The sequence below is a fragment of the Schistocerca gregaria genome, unplaced genomic scaffold (assembly GCF_023897955.1).
Source record: "Schistocerca gregaria isolate iqSchGreg1 unplaced genomic scaffold, iqSchGreg1.2 ptg000259l, whole genome shotgun sequence".
NCBI lineage: Eukaryota > Metazoa > Arthropoda > Insecta > Orthoptera > Acrididae > Schistocerca > Schistocerca gregaria.
In genome coordinates, this window is record NW_026061764.1 from 1,061,507 (window position 1) to 1,088,135 (window position 26,629).

General features: G+C 46.4%; 1 non-coding gene across 1 annotated transcript; it reads right to left on the reverse strand.

Moving 5' to 3' along the window:
* Positions 1–8,448: 8,448 nt before the first annotated feature.
* Positions 8,449–8,520, reverse strand: Trnai-aau (transfer RNA isoleucine (anticodon AAU)). Its single transcript has one exon. It is a non-coding gene; the product is annotated as a tRNA-Ile (tRNA).
* Positions 8,521–26,629: the final 18,109 nt, after the last annotated feature.

Here is a 26,629-nt window from a genome sequence, read left to right on the forward strand (position 1 = left end):
GACGTTGTTTTAGATGTGCAAGTGCCAGTCAAAACTCGCGGTGTCGGCACTCTGCCGACCATTTCGTTAGTTAACACCGGTCTTGCTGTGTGTGTTTCAAGCTCAAGAGCATCTCCAAGCAAAAAATGGTCAACAGCAACATTCAGACGGTTTCGTACTGCTCAATTGCTACATTAAAACGGTATGTTTCTTTTTCAGAACTGGAAAAACACAAGCGTGACAGCATTCGAACCTGTAATCTTCAGATACGAAGTCCGACGCCTTATCCATTAGACCACACGGTCACTGACGATCAACATTTACATGTATACGACTCATCTCGAAACGCTCACACCCCTGAGGATTTGTGTTTTCGTTCTACACAGCCGCTGCCCCTTGCTCTTTCCCACCCATTCGTTACATTCAACCTCTGACGAGACCGACCAAATATAGACTGAGAAACAAGACCACACAATTTGTGCATTCGGAATCGAAGGCAGGCCGTCCCTCGCCGCATTTGCTACGATGGCCATTTGCTACTTCTGCAGAAGCGGCGGCGGCGACGACGACGACGACGACGACGACGACGACGACGAAGATCGCGAGAGACTCTGAGATATGTGAGAAATACATCTATAAAATGTAATTCAGACTGCCTCGTCCCACCTTATGCTGTACCGCTTTGGCAAATGCTTTATCTGCGCCATTCGCCTTAATCACATCTGAGAGTAAATCTTAAAAAAACGCCTGTCGCTAATTGTTCGTCATCACAGGTACTGTTTGCTATACGGCCACGACGCGCAACTGATTTCCAAAATTCATCTTTCTCCTGTGAGGATGGAACTTACAACCCCTGGTTTATTAGACCAGTGCTCTACCACTGAGCTAAAGAGGCGCGGCCTAGCGGTACTCTTGGGTACTTCGTCCTTACGGTCGTCTGCACCATCAGACTTTAGCTGACAACACTTCATATTACCGGCTAATATTTGCAGCTATGGCGACAAATTACTGCTTGGCTACACATCTGACACGTAACCGATGTGCTCTCCAAACCACAACACTTGCTTTTCAGAACATGTCTTTCACACATGTCTACAAAATCACCTTCACCTTCAAATACAGTTTCCTTGCGACTGACAGAGACGTAGGCAAAGTTTAAAGTTGCTATTTCCATTAAATCTCGTTAATCAGAAAAACGGTAATTTACACCTGCAGCGGAACAAAATTCCGTTCCGCCCATCGTCTGGCTCGAACCCACGACCCTGGGATTAAGAGTCTGACGCTCTACCGACTGAGATAGCCGGCTACCTCGGTGAATACTTGCCGGGTAGCACGTCACACAGTACTCGTTTGGGTTGGGTGGTCCCATACAGAATCTCTCCATGCTGCCTAATGTTTTCCTAACGTCACACTCGTCACGTACTTCACTTTTATGTCATAATCATTTCTGAGAGACAAAGAAATTGCATGACAACAAGCAGAGCTAGTGGCGTCAAAATTAACACACATACTTTATGTGACTCAAAAGCCGAACGAGTTACTTTCCGACGTTGTTTTAGATGTGCAAGTGTCAGTCAAAACTCGCGGTGTCGGCACTCTGCCGACCATTTCGTTAGTTAACACCGGTCTTGCTGTGTGTGTTTCAAGCTCAAGAGCATCTCCAAGCAAAAAATGGTCAACAGCAACATTCAGACGGTTTCGTACTGCTCAATTGCTACATTAAAACGGTATGTTTCTTTTTCAGAACTGGAAAAACACAAGCGTGACAGCATTCGAACCTGTAATCTTCAGATACGAAGTCCGACGCCTTATCCATTAGACCACACGGTCACTGACGATCAACATTTACATGTATACGACTCATCTCGAAACGCTCAAACCCCTGAGGATTTGTGTTTTCGTTCTACACAGCCGCTGCCCCTTGCTCTTTCCCACCCATTCGTTACATTCAACCTCTGACGAGACCGACCAAATATAGACTGAGAAACAAGACCACACAATTTGTGCATTCGGAATCGAAGGCAGGCCGTCCCTCGCCGCATTTGCTACGATGGCCATTTGCTACTTCTGCAGAAGCGGCGGCGGCGACGACGACGACGACGACGACGACGACGAAGATCGCGAGAGACTCTGAGATATGTGAGAAATACATCTATAAAATGTAATTCAGACTGCCTCGTCCCACCTTATGCTGTACCGCTTTGGCAAATGCTTTATCTGCGCCATTCGCCTTAATCACATCTGAGAGTAAATCTTAAAAAAACGCCTGTCGCTAATTGTTCGTCATCACAGGTACTGTTTGCTATACGGCCACGACGCGCAACTGATTTCCAAAATTCATCTTTCTCCTGTGAGGATGGAACTTACAACCCCTGGTTTATTAGACAAGTGCTCTACCACTGAGCTAAAGAGGCGCGGCCTAGCGGTACTCTTGGGTACTTCGTCCTTACGGTCGTCTGCACCATCAGACTTTAGCTGACAACACTTCATATTACCGGCTAATATTTGCAGCTATGGCGACAAATTACTGCTTGGCTACACATCTGACACGTAACCGATGTGCTCTCCAAACCACAACACTTGCTTTTCAGAACATGTCTTTCACACATGTCTACAAAATCACCTTCACCTTCAAATACAGTTTCCTTGCGACTGACAGAGACGTAGGCAAAGTTTAAAGTTGCTATTTCCATTAAATCTCGTTAATCAGAAAAACGGTAATTTACACCTGCAGCGGAACAAAATTCCGTTCCGCCCAGCGTCTGGCTCGAACCCACTACCCTGGGATTAAGAGTCTGACGCTCTACCGACTGAGATAGCCGGCTACCTCGGTGAATACTTGCCGGGTAGCACGTCACACAGTACTCGTTTGGGTTGGGTGGTCCCATACAGAATCTCTCCATGCTGCCTAATGTTTTCCTAACGTCACACTCGTCACGTACTTCACTTTTATGTCATAATCATTTCTGAGAGGCAAAGAAATTGCATGACAACAAGCAGAGCTAGTGGCGTCAAAATTAACACACATACTTTATGTGACTCAAAAGCCGAACGAGTTACTTTCCGACGTTGTTTTAGATGTGCAAGTGCCAGTCAAAACTCGCGGTGTCGGCACTCTGCCGACCATTTCGTTAGTTAACACCGGTCTTGCTGTGTGTGTTTCAAGCTCAAGAGCATCTCCAAGCAAAAAATGGTCAGCAGCAACATTCAGACGGTTTCGTACTGCTCAATTGCTACATTAAAACGGTATGTTTCTTTTTCAGAACTGGAAAAACACAAGCGTGACAGCATTCGAACCTGTAATCTTCAGATACGAAGTCCGACGCCTTATCCATTAGACCACACGGTCACTGACGATCAACATTTACATGTATACGACTCATCTCGAAACGCTCACACCCCTGAGGATTTGTGTTTTCGTTCTACACAGCCGCTGCCCCTTGCTCTTTCCCACCCATTCGTTACATTCAACCTCTGACGAGACCGACCAAATATAGACTGAGAAACAAGACCACACAATTTGTGCATTCGGAATCGAAGGCAGGCCGTCCCTCGCCGCATTTGCTACGATGGCCATTTGCTACTTCTGCAGAAGCGGCGGCGGCGACGACGACGACGACGACGACGACGACGACGACGACGACGACGACGACGACGAAGATCGCGAGAGACTCTGAGATATGTGAGAAATACATCTATAAAATGTAATTCAGACTGCCTCGTCCCACCTTATGCTGTACCGCTTTGGCAAATGCTTTATCTGCGCCATTCGCCTTAATCACATCTGAGAGTAAATCTTAAAAAAACGCCTGTCGCTAATTGTTCGTCATCACAGGTACTGTTTGCTATACGGCCACGACGCGCAACTGATTTCCAAAATTCATCTTTCTCCTGTGAGGATGGAACTTACAACCCCTGGTTTATTAGACCAGTGCTCTACCACTGAGCTAAAGAGGCGCGGCCTAGCGGTACTCTTGGGTACTTCGTCCTTACGGTCGTCTGCACCATCAGACTTTAGCTGACAACACTTCATATTACCGGCTAATATTTGCAGCTATGGCGACAAATTACTGCTTGGCTACACATCTGACACGTAACCGATGTGCTCTCCAAACCACAACACTTGCTTTTCAGAACATGTCTTTCACACATGTCTACAAAATCACCTTCACCTTCAAATACAGTTTCCTGGCGACTGACAGAGACGTAGGCAAAGTTTAAAGTTGCTATTTCCATTAAATCTCGTTAATCAGAAAAACGGTAATTTACACCTGCAGCGGAACAAAATTCCGTTCCGCCCAGCGTCTGGCTCGAACCCACTACCCTGGGATTAAGAGTCTGACGCTCTACCGACTGAGATAGCCGGCTACCTCGGTGAATACTTGCCGGGTAGCACGTCACACAGTACTCGTTTGGGTTGGGTGGTCCCATACAGAATCTCTCCATGCTGCCTAATGTTTTCCTAACGTCACACTCGTCACGTACTTCACTTTTATGTCATAATCATTTCTGAGAGGCAAAGAAATTGCATGACAACAAGCAGAGCTAGTGGCGTCAAAATTAACACACATACTTTATGTGACTCAACAGCCGAACGAGTTACTTTCCGACGTTCTTTTAGATGTGCAAGTGCCAGTCAAAACTCGCGGTGTCGGCACTCTGCCGACCATTTCGTTAGTTAACACCGGTCTTGCTGTGTGTGTTTCAAGCTCAAGAGCATCTCCAAGCAAAAAATGGTCAACAGCAACATTCAGACGGTTTCGTACTGCTCAATTGCTACATTAAAACGGTATGTTTCTTTTTCAGAACTGGAAAAACACAAGCGTGACAGCATTCGAACCTGTAATCTTCAGATACGAAGTCCGACGCCTTATCCATTAGACCACACGGTCACTGACGATCAACATTTACATGTATACGACTCATCTCGAAACGCTCACACCCCTGAGGATTTGTGTTTTCGTTCTACACAGCCGCTGCCCCTTGCTCTTTCCCACCCATTCGTTACATTCAACCGCTGACGAGACCGACCAAATATAGACTGAGAAACAAGACCACACAATTTGTGCATTCGGAATCGAAGGCAGGCCGTCCCTCGCCGCATTTGCTACGATGGCCATTTGCTACTTCTGCAGAAGCGGCGGCGGCGACGACGACGACGACGACGACGACGACGACGACGACGACGAAGATCGCGAGAGACTCTGAGATATGTGAGAAATACATCTATAAAATGTAATTCAGACTGCCTCGTCCCACCTTATGCTGTACCGCTTTGGCAAATGCTTTATCTGCGCCATTCGCCTTAATCACATGTGAGAGTAAATCTTAAAAAAACGCCTGTCGCTAATTGTTCGTCATCACAGGTACTGTTTGCTATATGGCCACGACGCGCAACTGATTTCCAAAATTCATCTTTCTCCTGTGAGGATGGAACTTACAACCCCTGGTTTATTAGACCAGTGCTCTACAACTGAGCTAAAGAGGAGCGGCCTAGCGGTACTCTTGGGTACTTCGTCCTTACGGTCGTCTGCACCATCAGACTTTAGCTGACAACACTTCATATTACCGGCTAATATTTGCAGCTATGGCGACAAATTACTGCTTGGCTACACATCTGACACGTAACCGATGTGCTCTCCAAACCACAACACTTGCTTTTCAGAACATGTCTTTCACACATGTCTACAAAATCACCTTCACCTTCAAATACAGTTTCCTGGCGACTGACAGAGACGTAGGCAAAGTTTAAAGTTGCTATTTCCATTAAATCTCGTTAATCAGAAAAACGGTAATTTACACCTGCAGCGGAACAAAATTCCGTTCCGCCCAGCGTCTGGCTCGAACCCACGACCCTGGGATTAAGAGTCTGACGCTCTACCGACTGAGATAGCCGGCTACCTCGGTGAATACTTGCCGGGTAGCACGTCACACAGTACTCGTTTGGGTTGGGTGGTCCCATACAGAATCTCTCCATGCTGCCTAATGTTTTCCTAACGTCACACTCGTCACGTACTTCACTTTTATGTCATAATCATTTCTGAGAGGCAAAGAAATTGCATGACAACAAGCAGAGCTAGTGGCGTCAAAATTAACACACATACTTTATGTGACTCAAAAGCCGAACGAGTTACTTTCCGACGTTGTTTTAGATGTGCAAGTGCCAGTCAAAACTCGCGGTGTCGGCACTCTGCCGACCATTTCGTTAGTTAACACCGGTCTTGCTGTGCGTGTTTCAAGCTCAAGAGCATCTCCAAGCAAAAAATGGTCAACAGCAACATTCAGACGGTTTCGTACTGCTCAATTGCTACATTAAAACGGTATGTTTCTTTTTCAGAACTGGAAAAACACAAGCGTGACAGCATTCGAACCTGTAATCATCAGATACGAAGTCCGACGCCTTATCCATTAGACCACACGGTCACTGACGATCAACATTTACATGTATACGACTCATCTCGAAACGCTCACACCCCTGAGGATTTGTGTTTTCGTTCTACACAGCCGCTGCCCCTTGCTCTTTCCCACCCATTCGTTACATTCAACCTCTGACGAGACCGACCAAATATAGACTGAGAAACAAGACCACACAATTTGTGCATTCGGAATCGAAGGCAGGCCGTCCCTCGCCGCATTTGCTACGATGGCCATTTGCTACTTCTGCAGAAGCGGCGGCGGCGACGACGACGACGACGACGACGACGAAGATCGCGAGAGACTCTGAGATATGTGAGAAATACATCTATAAAATGTAATTCAGACTGCCTCGTCCCACCTTATGCTGTACCGCTTTGGCAAATGCTTTATCTGCGCCATTCGCCTTAATCACATCTGAGAGTAAATCTTAAAAAAACGCCTGTCGCTAATTGTTCGTCATCACAGGTACTGTTTGCTATACGGCCACGACGCGCAACTGATTTCCAAAATTCATCTTTCTCCTGTGAGGATGGAACTTACAACCCCTGGTTTATTAGACCAGTGCTCTACCACTGAGCTAAAGAGGCGCGGCCTAGCGGTACTCTTGGGTACTTCGTCCTTACGGTCGTCTGCACCATCAGACTTTAGCTGACAACACTTCATATTACCGGCTAATATTTGCAGCTATGGCGACAAATTACTGCTTGGCTACACATCTGACACGTAACCGATGTGCTCTCCAAACCACAACACTTGCTTTTCAGAACATGTCTTTCACACATGTCTACAAAATCACCTTCACCTTCAAATACAGTTTCCTTGCGACTGACAGAGACGTAGGCAAAGTTTAAAGTTGCTATTTCCATTAAATCTCGTTAATCAGAAAAACGGTAATTTACACCTGCAGCGGAACAAAATTCCGTTCCGCCCAGCGTCTGGCTCGAACCCACGACCCTGGGATTAAGAGTCTGACGCTCTACCGACTGAGATAGCCGGCTACCTCGGTGAATACTTGCTGGGTAGCACGTCACACAGTACTCGTTTGGGTTGGGTGGTCCCATACAGAATCTCTCCATGCTGCCTAATGTTTTCCTAACGTCACACTCGTCACGTACTTCACTTTTATGTCATAATCATTTCTGAGAGGCAAAGAAATTGCATGACAACAAGCAGAGCTAGTGGCGTCAAAATTAACACACATACTTTATGTGACTCAACAGCCGAACGAGTTACTTTCCGACGTTCTTTTAGATGTGCAAGTGCCAGTCAAAACTCGCGGTGTCGGCACTCTGCCGACCATTTCGTTAGTTAACACCGGTCTTGCTGTGTGTGTTTCAAGCTCAAGAGCATCTCCAAGCAAAAAATGGTCAACAGCAACATTCAGACGGTTTCGTACTGCTCAATTGCTACATTAAAACGGTATGTTTCTTTTTCAGAACTGGAAAAACACAAGCGTGACAGCATTCGAACCTGTAATCTTCAGATACGAAGTCCGACGCCTTATCCATTAGACCACACGGTCACTGACGATCAACATTTACATGTATACGACTCATCTCGAAACGCTCACACCCCTGAGGATTTGTGTTTTCGTTCTACACAGCCGCTGCCCCTTGCTCTTTCCCACCCATTCGTTACATTCAACCGCTGACGAGACCGACCAAATATAGACTGAGAAACAAGACCACACAATTTGTGCATTCGGAATCGAAGGCAGGCCGTCCCTCGCCGCATTTGCTACGATGGCCATTTGCTACTTCTGCAGAAGCGGCGGCGGCGACGACGACGACGACGACGACGACGACGACGACGACGACGACGACGAAGATCGCGAGAGACTCTGAGATATGTGAGAAATACATCTATAAAATGTAATTCAGACTGCCTCGTCCCACCTTATGCTGTACCGCTTTGGCAAATGCTTTATCTGCGCCATTCGCCTTAATCACATGTGAGAGTAAATCTTAAAAAAACGCCTGTCGCTAATTGTTCGTCATCACAGGTACTGTTTGCTATATGGCCACGACGCGCAACTGATTTCCAAAATTCATCTTTCTCCTGTGAGGATGGAACTTACAACCCCTGGTTTATTAGACCAGTGCTCTACCACTGAGCTAAAGAGGAGCGGCCTAGCGGTACTCTTGGGTACTTCGTCCTTACGGTCGTCTGCACCATCAGACTTTAGCTGACAACACTTCATATTACCGGCTAATATTTGCAGCTATGGCGACAAATTACTGCTTGGCTACACATCTGACACGTAACCGATGTGCTCTCCAAACCACAACACTTGCTTTTCAGAACATGTCTTTCACACATGTCTACAAAATCACCTTCACCTTCAAATACAGTTTCCTGGCGACTGACAGAGACGTAGGCAAAGTTTAAAGTTGCTATTTCCATTAAATCTCGTTAATCAGAAAAACGGTAATTTACACCTGCAGCGGAACAAAATTCCGTTCCGCCCAGCGTCTGGCTTGAACCCACGACCCTGGGATTAAGAGTCTGACGCTCTACCGACTGAGATAGCCGGCTACCTCGGTGAATACTTGCCGGGTAGCACGTCACACAGTACTCGTTTGGGTTGGGTGGTCCCATACAGAATCTCTCCATGCTGCCTAATGTTTTCCTAACGTCACACTCGTCACGTACTTCACTTTTATGTCATAATCATTTCTGAGAGGCAAAGAAATTGCATGACAACAAGCAGAGCTAGTGGCGTCAAAATTAACACACATACTTTATGTGACTCAAAAGCCGAACGAGTTACTTTCCGACGTTGTTTTAGATGTGCAAGTGCCAGTCAAAACTCGCGGTGTCGGCACTCTGCCGACCATTTCGTTAGTTAACACCGGTCTTGCTGTGTGTGTTTCAAGCTCAAGAGCATCTCCAAGCAAAAAATGGTCAACAGCAACATTCAGACGGTTTCGTACTGCTCAATTGCTACATTAAAACGGTATGTTTCTTTTTCAGAACTGGAAAAACACAAGCGTGACAGCATTCGAACCTGTAATCTTCAGATACGAAGTCCGACGCCTTATCCATTAGACCACACGGTCACTGACGATCAACATTTACATGTATACGACTCATCTCGAAACGCTCACACCCCTGAGGATTTGTGTTTTCGTTCTACACAGCCGCTGCCCCTTGCTCTTTCCCACCCATTCGTTACATTCAACCTCTGACGAGACCGACCAAATATAGACTGAGAAACAAGACCACACAATTTGTGCATTCGGAATCGAAGGCAGGCCGTCCCTCGCCGCATTTGCTACGATGGCCATTTGCTACTTCTGCAGAAGCGGCGGCGGCGACGACGACGACGACGACGACGACGACGACGAAGATCGCGAGAGACTCTGAGATATGTGAGAAATACATCTATAAAATGTAATTCAGACTGCCTCGTCCCACCTTATGCTGTACCGCTTTGGCAAATGCTTTATCTGCGCCATTCGCCTTAATCACATCTGAGAGTAAATCTTAAAAAAACGCCTGTCGCTAATTGTTCGTCATCACAGGTACTGTTTGCTATACGGCCACGACGCGCAACTGATTTCCTAAATTCATCTTTCTCCTGTGAGGATGGAACTTACAACCCCTGGTTTATTAGACCAGTGCTCTACCACTGAGCTAAAGAGGCGCGGCCTAGCGGTACTCTTGGGTACTTCGTCCTTACGGTCGTCTGCACCATCAGACTTTAGCTGACAACACTTCATATTACCGGCTAATATTTGCAGCTATGGCGACAAATTACTGCTTGGCTACACATCTGACACGTAACCGATGTGCTCTCCAAACCACAACACTTGCTTTTCAGAACATGTCTTTCACACATGTCTACAAAATCACCTTCACCTTCAAATACAGTTTCCTTGCGACTGACAGAGACGTAGGCAAAGTTTAAAGTTGCTATTTCCATTAAATCTCGTTAATCAGAAAAACGGTAATTTACACCTGCAGCGGAACAAAATTCCGTTCCGCCCAGCGTCTGGCTCGAACCCACGACCCTGGGATTAAGAGTCTGACGCTCTACCGACTGAGATAGCCGGCTACCTCGGTGAATACTTGCCGGGTAGCACGTCACACAGTACTCGTTTGGGTTGGGTGGTCCCATACAGAATCTCTCCATGCTGCCTAATGTTTTCCTAACGTCACACTCGTCACGTACTTCACTTTTATGTCATAATCATTTCTGAGAGGCAAAGAAATTGCATGACAACAAGCAGAGAAAGTGGCGTCAAAATTAACACACATACTTTATGTGACTCAAAAGCCGAACGAGTTACTTTCCGACGTTGTTTTAGATGTGCAAGTGCCAGTCAAAACTCGCGGTGTCGGCACTCTGCCGACCATTTCGTTAGTTAACACCGGTCTTGCTGTGTGTGTTTCAAGCTCAAGAGCATCTCCAAGCAAATAATGGTCAACAGCAACATTCAGACGGTTTCGTACTGCTCAATTGCTACATTAAAACGGTATGTTTCTTTTTCAGAACTGGAAAAACACAAGCGTGACAGCATTCGAACCTGTAATCTTCAGATACGAAGTCCGACGCCTTATCCATTAGACCACACGGTCACTGACGATCAACATTTACATGTATACGACTCATCTCGAAACGCTCACACCCCTGAGGATTTGTGTTTTCGTTCTACACAGCCGCTGCCCCTTGCTCTTTCCCACCCATTCGTTACATTCAACCTCTGACGAGACCGACCAAATATAGACTGAGAAACAAGACCACACAATTTGTGCATTCGGAATCGAAGGCAGGCCGTCCCTCGCCGCATTTGCTACGATGGCCATTTGCTACTTCTGCAGAAGCGGCGGCGGCGACGACGACGACAACGACGACGACGAAGATCGCGAGAGACTCTGAGATATGTGAGAAATACATCTATAAAATGTAATTCAGACTGCCTCGTCCCACCTTATGCTGTACCGCTTTGGCAAATGCTTTATCTGCGCCATTCGCCTTAATCACATCTGAGAGTAAATCTTAAAAAAACGCCTGTCGCTAATTGTTCGTCATCACAGGTACTGTTTGCTATACGGCCACGACGCGCAACTGATTTCCAAAATTCATCTTTCTCCTGTGAGGATGGAACTTACAACCCCTGGTTTATTAGACCAGTGCTCTACCACTGAGCTAAAGAGGCGCGGCCTAGCGGTACTCTTGGGTACTTCGTCCTTACGGTCGTCTGCACCATCAGACTTTAGCTGACAACACTTCATATTACCGGCTAATATTTGCAGCTATGGCGACAAATTACTGCTTGGCTACACATCTGACACGTAACCGATGTGCTCTCCAAACCACAACACTTGCTTTTCAGAATATGTCTTTCACACATGTCTACAAAATCACCTTCACCTTCAAATACAGTTTCCTTGCGACTGACAGAGACGTAGGCAAAGTTTAAAGTTGCTATTTCCATTAAATCTCGTTAATCAGAAAAACGGTAATTTACACCTGCAGCGGAACAAAATTCCGTTCCGCCCAGCGTCTGGCTCGAACCCACGACCCTGGGATTAAGAGTCTGACGCTCTACCGACTGAGATAGCCGGCTACCTCGGTGAATACTTGCCGGGTAGCACGTCACACAGTACTCGTTTGGGTTGGGTGGTCCCATACAGAATCTCTCCATGCTGCCTAATGTTTTCCTAACGTCACACTCGTCACGTACTTCACTTTTATGTCATAATCATTTCTGAGAGGCAAAGAAATTGCATGACAACAAGCAGAGCTAGTGGCGTCAAAATTAACACACATACTTTATGTGACTCAAAAGCCGAACGAGTTACTTTCCGACGTTGTTTTAGATGTGCAAGTGCCAGTCAAAACTCGCGGTGTCGGCACTCTGCCGACCATTTCGTTAGTTAACACCGGTCTTGCTGTGTGTGTTTCAAGCTCAAGAGCATCTCCAAGCAAAAAATGGTCAACAGCAACATTCAGACGGTTTCGTACTGCTCAATTGCTACATTAAAACGGTATGTTTCTTTTTCAGAACTGGAAAAACACAAGCGTGACAGCATTCGAACCTGTAATCTTCAGATACGAAGTCCGACGCCTTATCCATTAGACCACACGGTCACTGACGATCAACATTTACATGTATACGACTCATCTCGAAACGCTCACACCCCTGAGGATTTGTGTTTTCGTTCTACACAGCCGCTGCCCCTTGCTCTTTCCCACCCATTCGTTACATTCAACCTCTGACGAGACCGACCAAATATAGACTGAGAAACAAGACCACACAATTTGTGCATTCGGAATCGAAGGCAGGCCGTCCCTCGCCGCATTTGCTACGATGGCCATTTGCTACTTCTGCAGAAGCGGCGGCGGCGACGACGACGACAACGACGACGACGAAGATCGCGAGAGACTCTGAGATATGTGAGAAATACATCTATAAAATGTAATTCAGACTGCCTCGTCCCACCTTATGCTGTACCGCTTTGGCAAATGCTTTATCTGCGCCATTCGCCTTAATCACATCTGAGAGTAAATCTTAAAAAAACGCCTGTCGCTAATTGTTCGTCATCACAGGTACTGTTTGCTATACGGCCACGACGCGCAACTGATTTCCAAAATTCATCTTTCTCCTGTGAGGATGGAACTTACAACCCCTGGTTTATTAGACCAGTGCTCTACCACTGAGCTAAAGAGGCGCGGCCTAGCGGTACTCTTGGGTACTTCGTCCTTACGGTCGTCTGCACCATCAGACTTTAGCTGACAACACTTCATATTACCGGCTAATATTTGCAGCTATGGCGACAAATTACTGCTTGGCTACACATCTGACACGTAACCGATGTGCTCTCCAAACCACAACACTTGCTTTTCAGAACATGTCTTTCACACATGTCTACAAAATCACCTTCACCTTCAAATACAGTTTCCTTGCGACTGACAGAGACGTAGGCAAAGTTTAAAGTTGCTATTTCCATTAAATCTCGTTAATCAGAAAAACGGTAATTTACACCTGCAGCGGAACAAAATTCCGTTCCGCCCAGCGTCTGGCTCGAACCCACGACCCTGGGATTAAGAGTCTGACGCTCTACCGACTGAGATAGCCGGCTACCTCGGTGAATACTTGCCGGGTAGCACGTCACATAGTACTCGTTTGGGTTGGGTGGTCCCATACAGAATCTCTCCATGCTGCCTAATGTTTTCCTAACGTCACACTCGTCACGTACTTCACTTTTATGTCATAATCATTTCTGAGAGGCAAAGAAATTGCATGACAACAAGCAGAGCTAGTGGCGTCAAAATTAACACACATACTTTATGTGACTCAAAAGCCGAACGAGTTACTTTCCGACGTTGTTTTAGATGTGCAAGTGCCAGTCAAAACTCGCGGTGTCGGCACTCTGCCGACCATTTCGTCAGTTAACACCGGTCTTGCTGTGTGTGTTTCAAGCTCAAGAGCATCTCCAAGCAAAAAATGTTCAACAGCAACATTCAGACGGTTTCGTACTGCTCAATTGCTACATTAAAACGGTATGTTTCTTTTTCAGAACTGGAAAAACACAAGCGTGACAGCATTCGAACCTGTAATCTTCAGATACGAAGTCCGACGCCTTATCCATTAGACCACACGGTCACTGACGATCAACATTTACGTGTATACGACTCATCTCGAAACGCTCACACCCCTGAGGATTTGTGTTTTCGTTCTACACAGCTGCTGCCCCTTGCTCTTTCCCACCCATTCGTTACATTCAACCTCTGACGAGACCGACCAAATATAGACTGAGAAACAAGACCACACAATTTGTGCATTCGGAATCGAAGGCAGGCCGTCCCTCGCCGCATTTGCTACGATGGCCATTTGCTACTTCTGCAGAAGCGGCGGCGGCGACGACGACGACGACGACAACGAAGATCGCGAGAGACTCTGAGATATGTGAGAAATACATCTATAAAATGTAATTCAGACTGCCTCGTCCCACCTTATGCTGTACCGCTTTGGCAAATGCTTTATCTGCGCCATTCGCCTTAATCACATCTGAGAGTAAATCTTAAAAAAACGCCTGTCGCTAATTGTTCGTCATCACAGGTACTGTTTGCTATATGGCCACGACGCGCAACTGATTTCCAAAATTCATCTTTCTCCTGTGAGGATGGAACTTACAACCCCTGGTTTATTAGACCAGTGCTCTACCACTGAGCTAAAGAGGCGCGGCCTAGCGGTACTCTTGGGTACTTCGTCCTTACGGTCGTCTGCACCATCAGACTTTAGCTGACAACACTTCATATTACCGGCTAATATTTGCAGCTATGGCGACAAATTACTGCTTGGCTACACATCTGACACGTAACCGATGTGCTCTCCAAACCACAACACTTGCTTTTCAGAACATGTCTTTCACACATGTCTACAAAATCACCTTCACCTTCAAATACAGTTTCCTTGCGACTGACAGAGACGTAGGCAAAGTTTAAGGTTGCTATTTCCATTAAATCTCGTTAATCAGAAAAACGGTAATTTACACCTGCAGCAGAACAAAATTCCGTTCCGCCCAGCGTCTGGCTCGAACCCACGACCCTGGGATTAAGAGTCTGACGATCTACCGACTGAGATAGCCGGCTACCTCGGTGAATACTTGCCGGGTAGCACGTCACACAGTACTCGTTTGGGTTGGGTGGTCCCATACAGAATCTCTCCATGCTGCCTAATGTTTTCCTAACGTCACACTCGTCACGTACTTCACTTTTATGTCATAATCATTTCTGAGAGGCAAAGAAATTGCATGACAACAAGCAGAGCTAGTGGCGTCAAAATTAACACACATACTTTATGTGACTCAAAAGCCGAACGAGTTACTTTCCGACGTTGTTTTAGATGTGCAAGTGCCAGTCAAAACTCGCGGTGTCGGCACTCTGCCGACCATTTCGTTAGTTAACACCGGTCTTGCTGTGTGTGTTTCAAGCTCAAGAGCATCTCCAAGCAAAAAATGGTCAACAGCAACATTCAGACGGTTTCGTACTGCTCAATTGCTACATTAAAACGGTATGTTTCTTTTTCAGAACTGGAAAAACACAAGCGTGACAGCATTCGAACCTGTAATCTTCAGATACGAAGTCCGACGCCTTATCCATTAGACCACACGGTCACTGACGATCAACATTTACATGTATACGACTCATCTCGAAACGCTCACACCCCTGAGGATTTGTGTTTTCGTTCTACACAGCCGCTGCCCCTTGCTCTTTCCCACCCATTCGTTACATTCAACCTCTGACGAGACCGACCAAATATAGACTGAGAAACAAGACCACACAATTTGTGCATTCGGAATCGAAGGCAGGCCGTCCCTCGCCGCATTTGCTACGATGGCCATTTGCTACTTCTGCAGAAGCGGCGGCGGCGACGACGACGACAACGACGACGACGAAGATCGCGAGAGACTCTGAGATATGTGAGAAATACATCTATAAAATGTAATTCAGACTGCCTCGTCCCACCTTATGCTGTACCGCTTTGGCAAATGCTTTATCTGCGCCATTCGCCTTAATCACATCTGAGAGTAAATCTTAAAAAAACGCCTGTCGCTAATTGTTCGTCATCACAGGTACTGTTTGCTATACGGCCACGACGCGCAACTGATTTCCAAAATTCATCTTTCTCCTGTGAGGATGGAACTTACAACCCCTGGTTTATTAGACCAGTGCTCTACCACTGAGCTAAAGAGGCGCGGCCTAGCGGTACTCTTGGGTACTTCGTCCTTACGGTCGTCTGCACCATCAGACTTTAGCTGACAACACTTCATATTACCGGCTAATATTTGCAGCTATGGCGACAAATTACTGCTTGGCTACACATCTGACACGTAACCGATGTGCTCTCCAAACCACAACACTTGCTTTTCAGAACATGTCTTTCTCACATGTCTACAAAATCACCTTCACCTTCAAATACAGTTTCCTTGCGACTGACAGAGACGTAGGCAAAGTTTAAAGTTGCTATTTCCATTAAATCTCGTTAATCAGAAAAACGGTAATTTACACCTGCAGCGGAACAAAATTCCGTTCCGCCCAGCGTCTGGCTCGAACCCACGACCCTGGGATTAAGAGTCTGACGCTCTACCGACTGAGATAGCCGGCTACCTCGGTGAATACTTGCCGGGTAGCACGTCACATAGTACTCGTTTGGGTTGGGTGGTCCCATACAGAATCTCTCCATGCTGCCTAATGTTTTCCTAACGTCACACTCGTCACGTACTTCACTTTTATGTCATAATCATTTCTGAGAGGCAAAGAAATTGCATGACAACAAGCAGAGCTAGTGGCGTCAAAATTAACACACATACTTTATGTGACTCAAAAGCCGAACGAGTTACTTTCCGACGTTGTTTTAGATGTGCAAGTGCCAGTCAAAACTCGCGGTGTCGGCACTCTGCCGACCATTTCGTTAGTTAACACCGGTCTTGCTGTGTGTGTTTCAAGCTCAAGAGCATCTCCAAGCAAAAAATGTTCAACAGCAACATTCAGACGGTTTCGTACTGCTCAATTGCTACATTAAAACGGTATGTTTCTTTTTCAGAACTGGAAAAACACAAGCGTGACAGCATTCGAACCTGTAATCTTCAGATACGAAGTCCGACGCCTTATCCATTAGACCACACGGTCACTGACGATCAACATTTACGTGTATACGACTCATCTCGAAACGCTCACACCCCTGAGGATTTGTGTTTTCGTTCTACACAGCCGCTGCCCCTTGCTCTTTCCCACCCATTCGTTACATTCAACCTCTGACGAGACCGACCAAATATAGACTGAGAAACAAGACCACACAATTTGTGCATTCGGAATCGAAGGCAGGCCGTCCCTCGCCGCATTTGCTACGATGGCCATTTGCTACTTCTGCAGAAGCGGCGGCGGCGACGACGACGACGACGACGACGACGACGACGACGACGACGACGAAGATCGCGAGAGACTCTGAGATATGTGAGAAATACATCTATAAAATGTAATTCAGACTGCCTCGTCCCACCTTATGCTGTACCGCTTTGGCAAATGCTTTATCTGCGCCATTCGCCTTAATCACATCTGAGAGTAAATCTTAAAAAAACGCCTGTCGCTAATTGTTCGTCTTCACAGGTACTGTTTGCTATACGGCCACGACGCGCAACTGATTTCCAAAATTCATCTTTCTCCTGTGAGGATGGAACTTACAACCCCTGGTTTATTAGACCAGTGCTCTACCACTGAGCTAAAGAGGCGCGGCCTAGCGGTACTCTTGGGTACTTCGTCCTTACGGTCGTCTACACCATCAGACTTTAGCTGACAACACTTCATATTACCGGCTAATATTTGCAGCTATGGCGACAAATTACTGCTTGGCTACACATCTGACACGTAACCGATGTGCTCTCCAAACCACAACACTTGCTTTTCAGAACATGTCTTTCACACATGTCTACAAAATCACCTTCACCTTCAAATACAGTTTCCTTGCGACTGACAGAGACGTAGGCAAAGTTTAAAGTTGCTATTTCCATTAAATCTCGTTAATCAGAAAAACGGTAATTTACACCTGCAGCGGAACAAAATTCCGTTCCGCCCAGCGTCTGGCTCGAACCCACGACCCTGGGATTAAGAGTCTGACACTCTACCGACTGAGATAGCCGGCTACCTCGGTGAATACTTGCCGGGTAGCACGTCACACAGTACTCGTTTGGGTTGGGTGGTCCCATACAGAATCTCTCCATGCTGCCTAATGTTTTCCTAACGTCACACTCGTCACGTACTTCACTTTTATGTCATAATCATTTCTGAGAGGCAAAGAAATTGCATGACAACAAGCAGAGCTAGACACTAGATCGCGTGTTATGTGACTCAAAAGCCGAACGAGTTACTTTCCGACGTTGTTTTAGATGTGCAAGTGCCAGTCAAAACTCGCGGTGTCGGCACTCTGCCGACCATTTCGTTAGTAAACACCGGTCTTGCTGTGTGTGTTTCAAGCTCAAGAGCATCTCCAAGCAAAAAATGGTCAACAGCAACATTCAGACGGTTTCGTACTGCTCAATTGCTACATTAAAACGGTATGTTTCTTTTTCAGAACTGGAAAAACACAAGCGTGACAGCATTCGAACCTGTAATCTTCAGATACGAAGTCCGACGCCTTATCCATTAGACCACACGGTCACTGACGATCAACATTTACATGTATACGACTCATCTCGAAACGCTCACACCCCTGAGGATTTGTGTTTTCGTTCTACACAGCCGCTGCCCCCTTGCTCTTTCCCACCCATTCGTTACATTCAACCTCTGACGAGACCGACCAAATATAGACTGAGAACAAGACCACACAATTTGTGCATTCGGAATCGAAGGCAGGCCGTCCCTCGCCGCATTTGCTACGATGGCCATTTGCTACTTCTGCAGGAAGCGGCGGCGGCGGCGACGACGACGACGACGACGACGAAGATCGCGAGAGACTCTGAGATATGTGAGAAATACATCTATAAAATGTAATTCAGACTGCCTCGTCCCACCTTATGCTGTACCGCTTTGGCAAATGCTTTATCTGCGCCATTCGCCTTAATCACATCTGAGAGTAAATCTTAAAAAAACGCCTGTCGGTAATTGTTCGTCATCACAGGTACTGTTTGCTATACGGCCACGACGCGCAACTGATTTCCAAAATTCATCTTTCTCCTGTGAGGATGGAACTTACAACCCCTGGTTTATTAGACAGTGCTCTACCACTGAGCTAAAGAGGCGCGGCCTAGCGGTACTCTTGGGTACTTCGTCCTTACGGTCGTCTGCACCATCAGACTTTAGCTGACAACACTTCATATTACCGGCTAATATTTGCAGCTATGGCGACAAATTACTGCTTTGGCTACACATCTGACACGTAACCGATGTGCTCTCCAAACACAACACTTGCTTTTCAGAACATGTCTTTCACACATGTCTACAAAATCACCTTCACCTTCAAATACAGTTTCCTTGCGACTGACAGAGACGTAGGCAAGTTTAAAGTTGCTATTTCCATTAAATCTCGTTAATCAGAAAAACGGTAATTACACCTGCAGCGGAACAAAATTCCGTTCCGCCCAGCGTCTGGCTCGAACCCACGACCCTGGGATTAAGAGGTCTGACACTCTACCGACTGAGATAGCCGGCTACCTCGGTGAATACTTGCCGGGGTAGCACGTCACACAGTACTCGTTTGGGTTGGGTGGTCCCATACAGAATCTCTCCATGCTGCCTAATGTTTTCCTAACGTCACACTCGTCACGTACTTCACTTTTATGTCATAATCATTTCTGAGAGGCAAAGAAATTGCATGACAACAAGCAGAGCTAGTGGCGTCAAAATTAACACACATACTTTATGTGACTCAAAAGCCGAACGAGTTACTTTCCGACGTTGTTTTAGATGTGCAAGTGCCAGTCAAAACTCGCGGTGTCGGCACTCTGCCGACCATTTCGTTAGTTAACACCGGTCTTGCTGTGTGTGTTTCAAGCTCAAGAGCATCTCCAAGCAAAAAATGGTCAACAGCAACATTCAGACGGTTTCGTACTGCTCAATTGCTACATTAAAACGGTATGTTTCTTTTTCAGAACTGGAAAAACACAAGCGTGACAGCATTCGAACCTGTAATCTTCAGGATACGAAGTCCGAACGCCTTATCATTAGACCACACGGTCACTGACGATCAACATTTACATGTATACGACTCATCTCGAAACGCTCACACCCCTGAGGATTTGTGTTTTCGTTCTACACAGCCGCTGCCCCTTGCTCTTTCCCACCCATTCGTTACATTCAACCTCTGACGAGACCGACCAAATATAGACTGAGAAACAAGACCACACAATTTGTGCATTCGGAATCGAAGGCAGGCCGTCCCTCGCCGCATTTGCTACGATGGCCATTTGCTACTTCTGCAGAAGCGGCGGCGACGACGACGACGACGACGACGACGAAGATCGCGAGAGAACTCTGAGATATGTGAGAAATACATCTATAAAATGTAATCAGACTGCCTCGTCCCACCTTATGCTGTACCGCTTTGGCAAATGCTTTATCTGCGCCATTCGCCTTAAATCACATCTGAGAGTAAATCTTAAAAAAACGCCTGTCGCTAATTTGTTCGTCATCACAGGTACTGTTTGCTATATGGCCACGACGCGCAACTGATTTCCAAAATTCATCTTTCTCCCTGTGAGGATGGAACTTACAACCCCTGGTTTATTAGACCAGAGCTCTACCACTGAGCTAAAGAGGCGCGGCCTAGCGGTACTCCTGGGTACTTCGTCCTTACGGTCGTCTGCACCATCAGACTTTAGCTGACAACACTTCATATTACCGGCTAATATTTGCAGCTATGGCGACAAATTACTGCTTGGCTACACATCTGACACGTAACCGATGTGCTCTCCAAACCACACCACAACACTTGCTTTTCAGAACATGTCTTTCACACATATCTACAAAATCACCTTCACCTTCAAATACAGTTCCTTGCGACTGACAGAGTCGTAGGCAAAGTTTAAAGTTGCTATTTCCATTTTAAATCTCGTTAATCAGAAAAACGGTTGAATTTACACCTGCAGCGGAACAAAATTCCGTTCCGCCCAGCGTCTGGCTCGAACCCACGACCCTGGGATTAAGAGTCTGACGCTCTACCGACTGAGATAGCCGGCTACCTCGGTGAATACTTGCCGGGTAGCACGTCACACAGTACTCGTTTGGGTTGGGTGGTCCCCATACAGAATCTCTCCATGCTGCCTAATGTTTTCCTAACGTCCACACTCGTCACGTACTTCACTTTTATGTCATAATCATTCTGAGAGGCAAAGAAATTGCATGACAACAAGCAGAGCTAGTGGCGTCAAAATTAACACACATACTTTATGTGACTCAAAAGCCGAACGAGTTACTTTCCGACGTTGTTTTAGATGTGCAAGTGCCAGTCAAAACTCGCGGGTGTCGGCACTCTGCCGACCATTTCGTTAGTTAACACCGGTCTTGCTGTGTGTGTTTCAAGCTCAAGAGCATCTCCAAGCAAAAAATGGTCAACAGCAACATTCAGACGGTTTCGTACTGCTCAATTGCTACATTAAAACGGTATGTTTCTTTTTCAGAACTGGAAAAAACACAAGCGTGACAGCATTCGAACCTGTAATCTTCAGATACGAAGTCCGACGCCTTATCCATTAGACACACGGTCACTGACGATCAACATTTACATGTATACGACTCATCTCGAAACGCTCACACCCCTGAGGATTTGTGTTTTCGTTCTACACAGCCGCTGCCCCCTTGCTCTTTCCCACCCATTCGTTACATTCAACCTCTGACGAGACCGACCAAATATAGACTGAGAAACAAGACCACACAATTTGTGCATTCGGAATCGAAGGCAGGCCGTCCCTCGCCGCATTTGCTACGATGGCCATTTGCTACTTCTGCAGAAGCGGCGGCGGCGACGACGACGACGACGACGACGAAGATCGCGAGAGACTCTGAGATATGTGAGAAATACATCTATAAAATGTAATTCAGACTGCCTCGTCCCACCTTATGCTGTACCGCTTTGGGCAAATGCTTTATCTGCGCCATCGCCTTAATCACATCTGAGAGTAAATCTTAAAAAAACGCCTGTCGCTAATTGTTCGTCATCACAGGTACTGTTTGCTATATGGCCACGACGCGCAACTGATTTCCAAAAATTCATCTTTCTCCTGTGAGGATGGAACTTACAACCGCTGGTTTATTAGACCAGTGCTCTACCACTGAGCTAAAGAGGCGCGGCCTAGCGGTACTCCTGGGTACTTCGTCCTTACGGTCGTCTGCACCATCAGACTTTAGCTGACAACACTTCATATTACCGGCTAATATTTGCAGCTATGGCGACAAATTACTGCTTGGCTACACATCTGACACGTAACCGATGTGCTCTCCAAACCACACCACAACACTTGCTTTTCAGAACATGTCTTTCACACATATCTACAAAATCACCTTCACCTTCAAATACAGTTTCCTTGCGACTGACAGAGACGTAGGCAAAGTTTAAAGTTGCTATTTCCATTAAATCTCGTTAATCAGAAAAACGGTAATTTACACCTGCAGCGGAACAAAATTCCGTTCCGCCCAGCGTCTGGCTCGAACCCACGACCCTGGGATTAAGAGTCTGACGCTCTACCGACTGAGATAGCCGGCTACCTCGGTGAATACTTGCCGGGTAGCACGTCACACAGTACTCGTTTGGGTTGGGTGGTCCCATACAGAATCTCTCCATGCTGCCTAATGTTTTCCTAACGTCACACTCGTCACGTACTTCACTTTTATGTCATAATCATTTCTGAGAGGCAAAGAAATTGCATGACAACAAGCAGAGCTAGTGGCGTCAAAATTAACACACATACTTTATGTGACTCAAAAGCCGAACGAGTTACTTTCCGACGTTGTTTTAGATGTGCAAGTGCCAGTCAAAACTCGCGGTGTCGGCACTCTGCCGACCATTTCGTTAGTTAACACCGGTCTTGCTGTGTGTGTTTCAAGCTCAAGAGCATCTCCAAGCAAAAAATGGTCAACAGCAACATTCAGACGGTTTCGTACTGCTCAATTGCTACATTAAAACGGTATGTTTCTTTTTCAGAACTGGAAAAACACAAGCGTGACAGCATTCGAACCTGTAATCTTCAGATACGAAGTCCGACGCCTTATCCATTAGACCACACGGTCACTGACGATCAACATTTACATGTATACGACTCATCTCGAAACGCTCACACCCCTGAGGATTTGTGTTTTCGTTCTACACAGCCGCTGCCCCTTGCTCTTTCCCACCCATTCGTTACATTCAACCTCTGACGAGACCGACCAAATATAGACTGAGAAACAAGACCACACAATTTGTGCATTCGGAATCGAAGGCAGGCCGTCCCTCGCCGCATTTGCTACGATGGCCATTTGCTACTTCTGCAGAAGCGGCGGCGGCGGCGACGACGACGACGACGACGACGACGACGACGACGACGACGAAGATCGCGAGAGACTCTGAGATATGTGAGAAATACATCTATAAAATGTAATTCAGACTGCCTCGTCCCACCTTATGCTGTACCGCTTTGGCAAATGCTTTATCTGCGCCATTCGCCTTAATCACATCTGAGAGTAAATCTTAAAAAAACGCCTGTCGCTAATTGTTCGTCATCACAGGTACTGTTTGCTATACGGCCACGACGCGCAACTGATTTCCAAAATTCATCTTTCTCCTGTGAGGATGGAACTTACAACCCCTGGTTTATTAGACCAGTGCTCTACCACTGAGCTAAAGAGGCGCGGCCTAGCGGTACTCTTGGGTACTTCGTCCTTACGGTCGTCTGCACCATCAGACTTTAGCTGACAACACTTCATATTACCGGCTAATATTTGCAGCTATGGCGACAAATTACTGCTTGGCTACACATCTGACACGTAACCGATGTGCTCTCCAAACCACAACACTTGCTTTTCGGAACATGTCTTTCACACATGTCTACAAAATCACCTTCACCTTCAAATACAGTTTCCTTGCGACTGACAGAGACGTAGGCAAAGTTTAAAGTTGCTATTTCCATTAAATCTCGTTAATCAGAAAAACGGTAATTTACACCTGCAGCGGAACAAAATTCCGTTCCGCCCAGCGTCTGGCTCGAACCCACGACCCTGGGATTAAGAGTCTGACGCTCTACCGACTGAGCTAGCCGGCTACCTCGGTGAATACTTGCCGGGTAGCACGTCACACAGTACTCGTTTGGGTTGGGTGGTCCCATACAGAATCTCTCCATGCTGCCTAATGTTTTCCTAACGTCACACTCGTCACGTACTTCACTTTTATGTCATAATCATTTCTGAGAGGCAAAGAAATTGCATGACAACAAGCAGAGCTAGTGGCGTCAAAATTAACACACATACTTTATGTGACTCAAAAGCCGAACGAGTTACTTTCCGACGTTGTTTTAGATGTGCAAGTGCCAGTCAAAACTCGCGGTGTCGGCACTCTGCCGACCATTTCGTTAGTTAACACCGGTCTTGCTGTGTGTGTTTCAAGCTCAAGAGCATCTCCAAGCAAAAAATGGTCAACAGCAACATTCAGACGGTTTCGTACTGCTCAATTGCTACATTAAAACGGTATGTTTCTTTTTCAGAACTGGAAAAACACAAGCGTGACAGCATTCGAACCTGTAATCTTCAGATACGAAGTCCGACGCCTTATCCATTAGACCACACGGTCACTGACGATCAACATTTACATGTATACGACTCATCTCGAAACGCTCACACCCCTGAGGATTTGTGTTTTCGTTCTACACAGCCGCTGCCCCTTGCTCTTTCCCACCCATTCGTTACATTCAACCTCTGACGAGACCGACCAAATATAGACTGAGAAACAAGACCACACAATTTGTGCATTCGGAATCGAAGGCAGGCCGTCCCTCGCCGCATTTGCTACGATGGCCATTTGCTACTTCTGCAGAAGCGGCGGCGGCGACGACGACGACGACGACGACGACGAAGATCGCGAGAGACTCTGAGATATGTGAGAAATACATCTATAAAATGTAATTCAGACTGCCTCGTCCCACCTTATGCTGTACCGCTTTGGCAAATGCTTTATCTGCGCCATTCGCCTTAATCACATCTGAGAGTAAATCTTAAAAAAACGCCTGTCGCTAATTGTTCGTCATCACAGGTACTGTTTGCTATATGGCCACGACGCGCAACTGATTTCCAAAATTCATCTTTCTCCTGTGAGGATGGAACTTACAACCCCTGGTTTATTAGACCAGTGCTCTACCACTGAGCTAAAGAGGCGCGGCCTAGCGGTACTCCTGGGTACTTCGTCCTTACGGTCGTCTGCACCATCAGACTTTAGCTGACAACACTTCATATTACCGGCTAATATTTGCAGCTATGGCGACAAATTACTGCTTGGCTACACATCTGACACGTAACCGATGTGCTCTCCAAACCACAACACTTGCTTTTCAGAACATGTCTTTCACACATGTCTACAAAATCACCTTCACCTTCAAATACAGTTTCCTTGCGACTGACAGAGACGTAGGCAAAGTTTAAAGTTGCTATTTCCATTAAATCTCGTTAATCAGAAAAACGGTAATTTACACCTGCAGCAGAACAAAATTCCGTTCCGCCCAGCGTCTGGCTCGAACCCACGACCCTGGGATTAAGAGTCTGACGATCTACCGACTGAGATAGCCGGCTACCTCGGTGAATACTTGCCGGGTAGCACGTCACACAGTACTCGTTTGGGTTGGGTGGTCCCATACAGAATCTCTCCATGCTGCCTAATGTTTTCCTAACGTCACACTCGTCACGTACTTCACTTTTATGTCATAATCATTTCTGAGAGGCAAAGAAATTGCATGACAACAAGCAGAGCTAGTGGCGTCAAAATTAACACACATACTTTATGTGACTCAAAAGCCGAACGAGTTACTTTCCGACGTTGTTTTAGATGTGCAAGTGCCAGTCAAAACTCGCGGTGTCGGCACTCTGCCGACCATTTCGTTAGTTAACACCGGTCTTGCTGTGTGTGTTTCAAGCTCAAGAGCATCTCCAAGCAAAAAATGGTCAACAGCAACATTCAGACGGTTTCGTACTGCTCAATTGCTACATTAAAACGGTATGTTTCTTTTTCAGAACTGGAAAAACACAAGCGTGACAGCATTCGAACCTGTAATCTTCAGATACGAAGTCCGACGCCTTATCCATTAGACCACACGGTCACTGACGATCAACATTTACGTGTATACGACTCATCTCGAAACGCTCACACCCCTGAGGATTTGTGTTTTCGTTCTACACAGCCGCTGCCCCTTGCTCTTTCCCACCCATTCGTTACATTCAACCTCTGACGAGACCGACCAAATATAGACTGAGAAACAAGACCACACAATTTGTGCATTCGGAATCGAAGGCAGGCCGTCCCTCGCCGCATTTGCTACGATGGCCATTTGCTACTTCTGCAGAAGCGGCGGCGGCGACGACGACGACGACGACGACGACGAAGATCGCGAGAGACTCTGAGATATGTGAGAAATACATCTATAAAATGTAATTCAGACTGCCTCGTCCCACCTTATGCTGTACCGCTTTGGCAAATGCTTTATCTGCGCCATTCGCCTTAATCACATCTGAGAGTAAATCTTAAAAAAACGCCTGTCGCTAATTGTTCGTCAT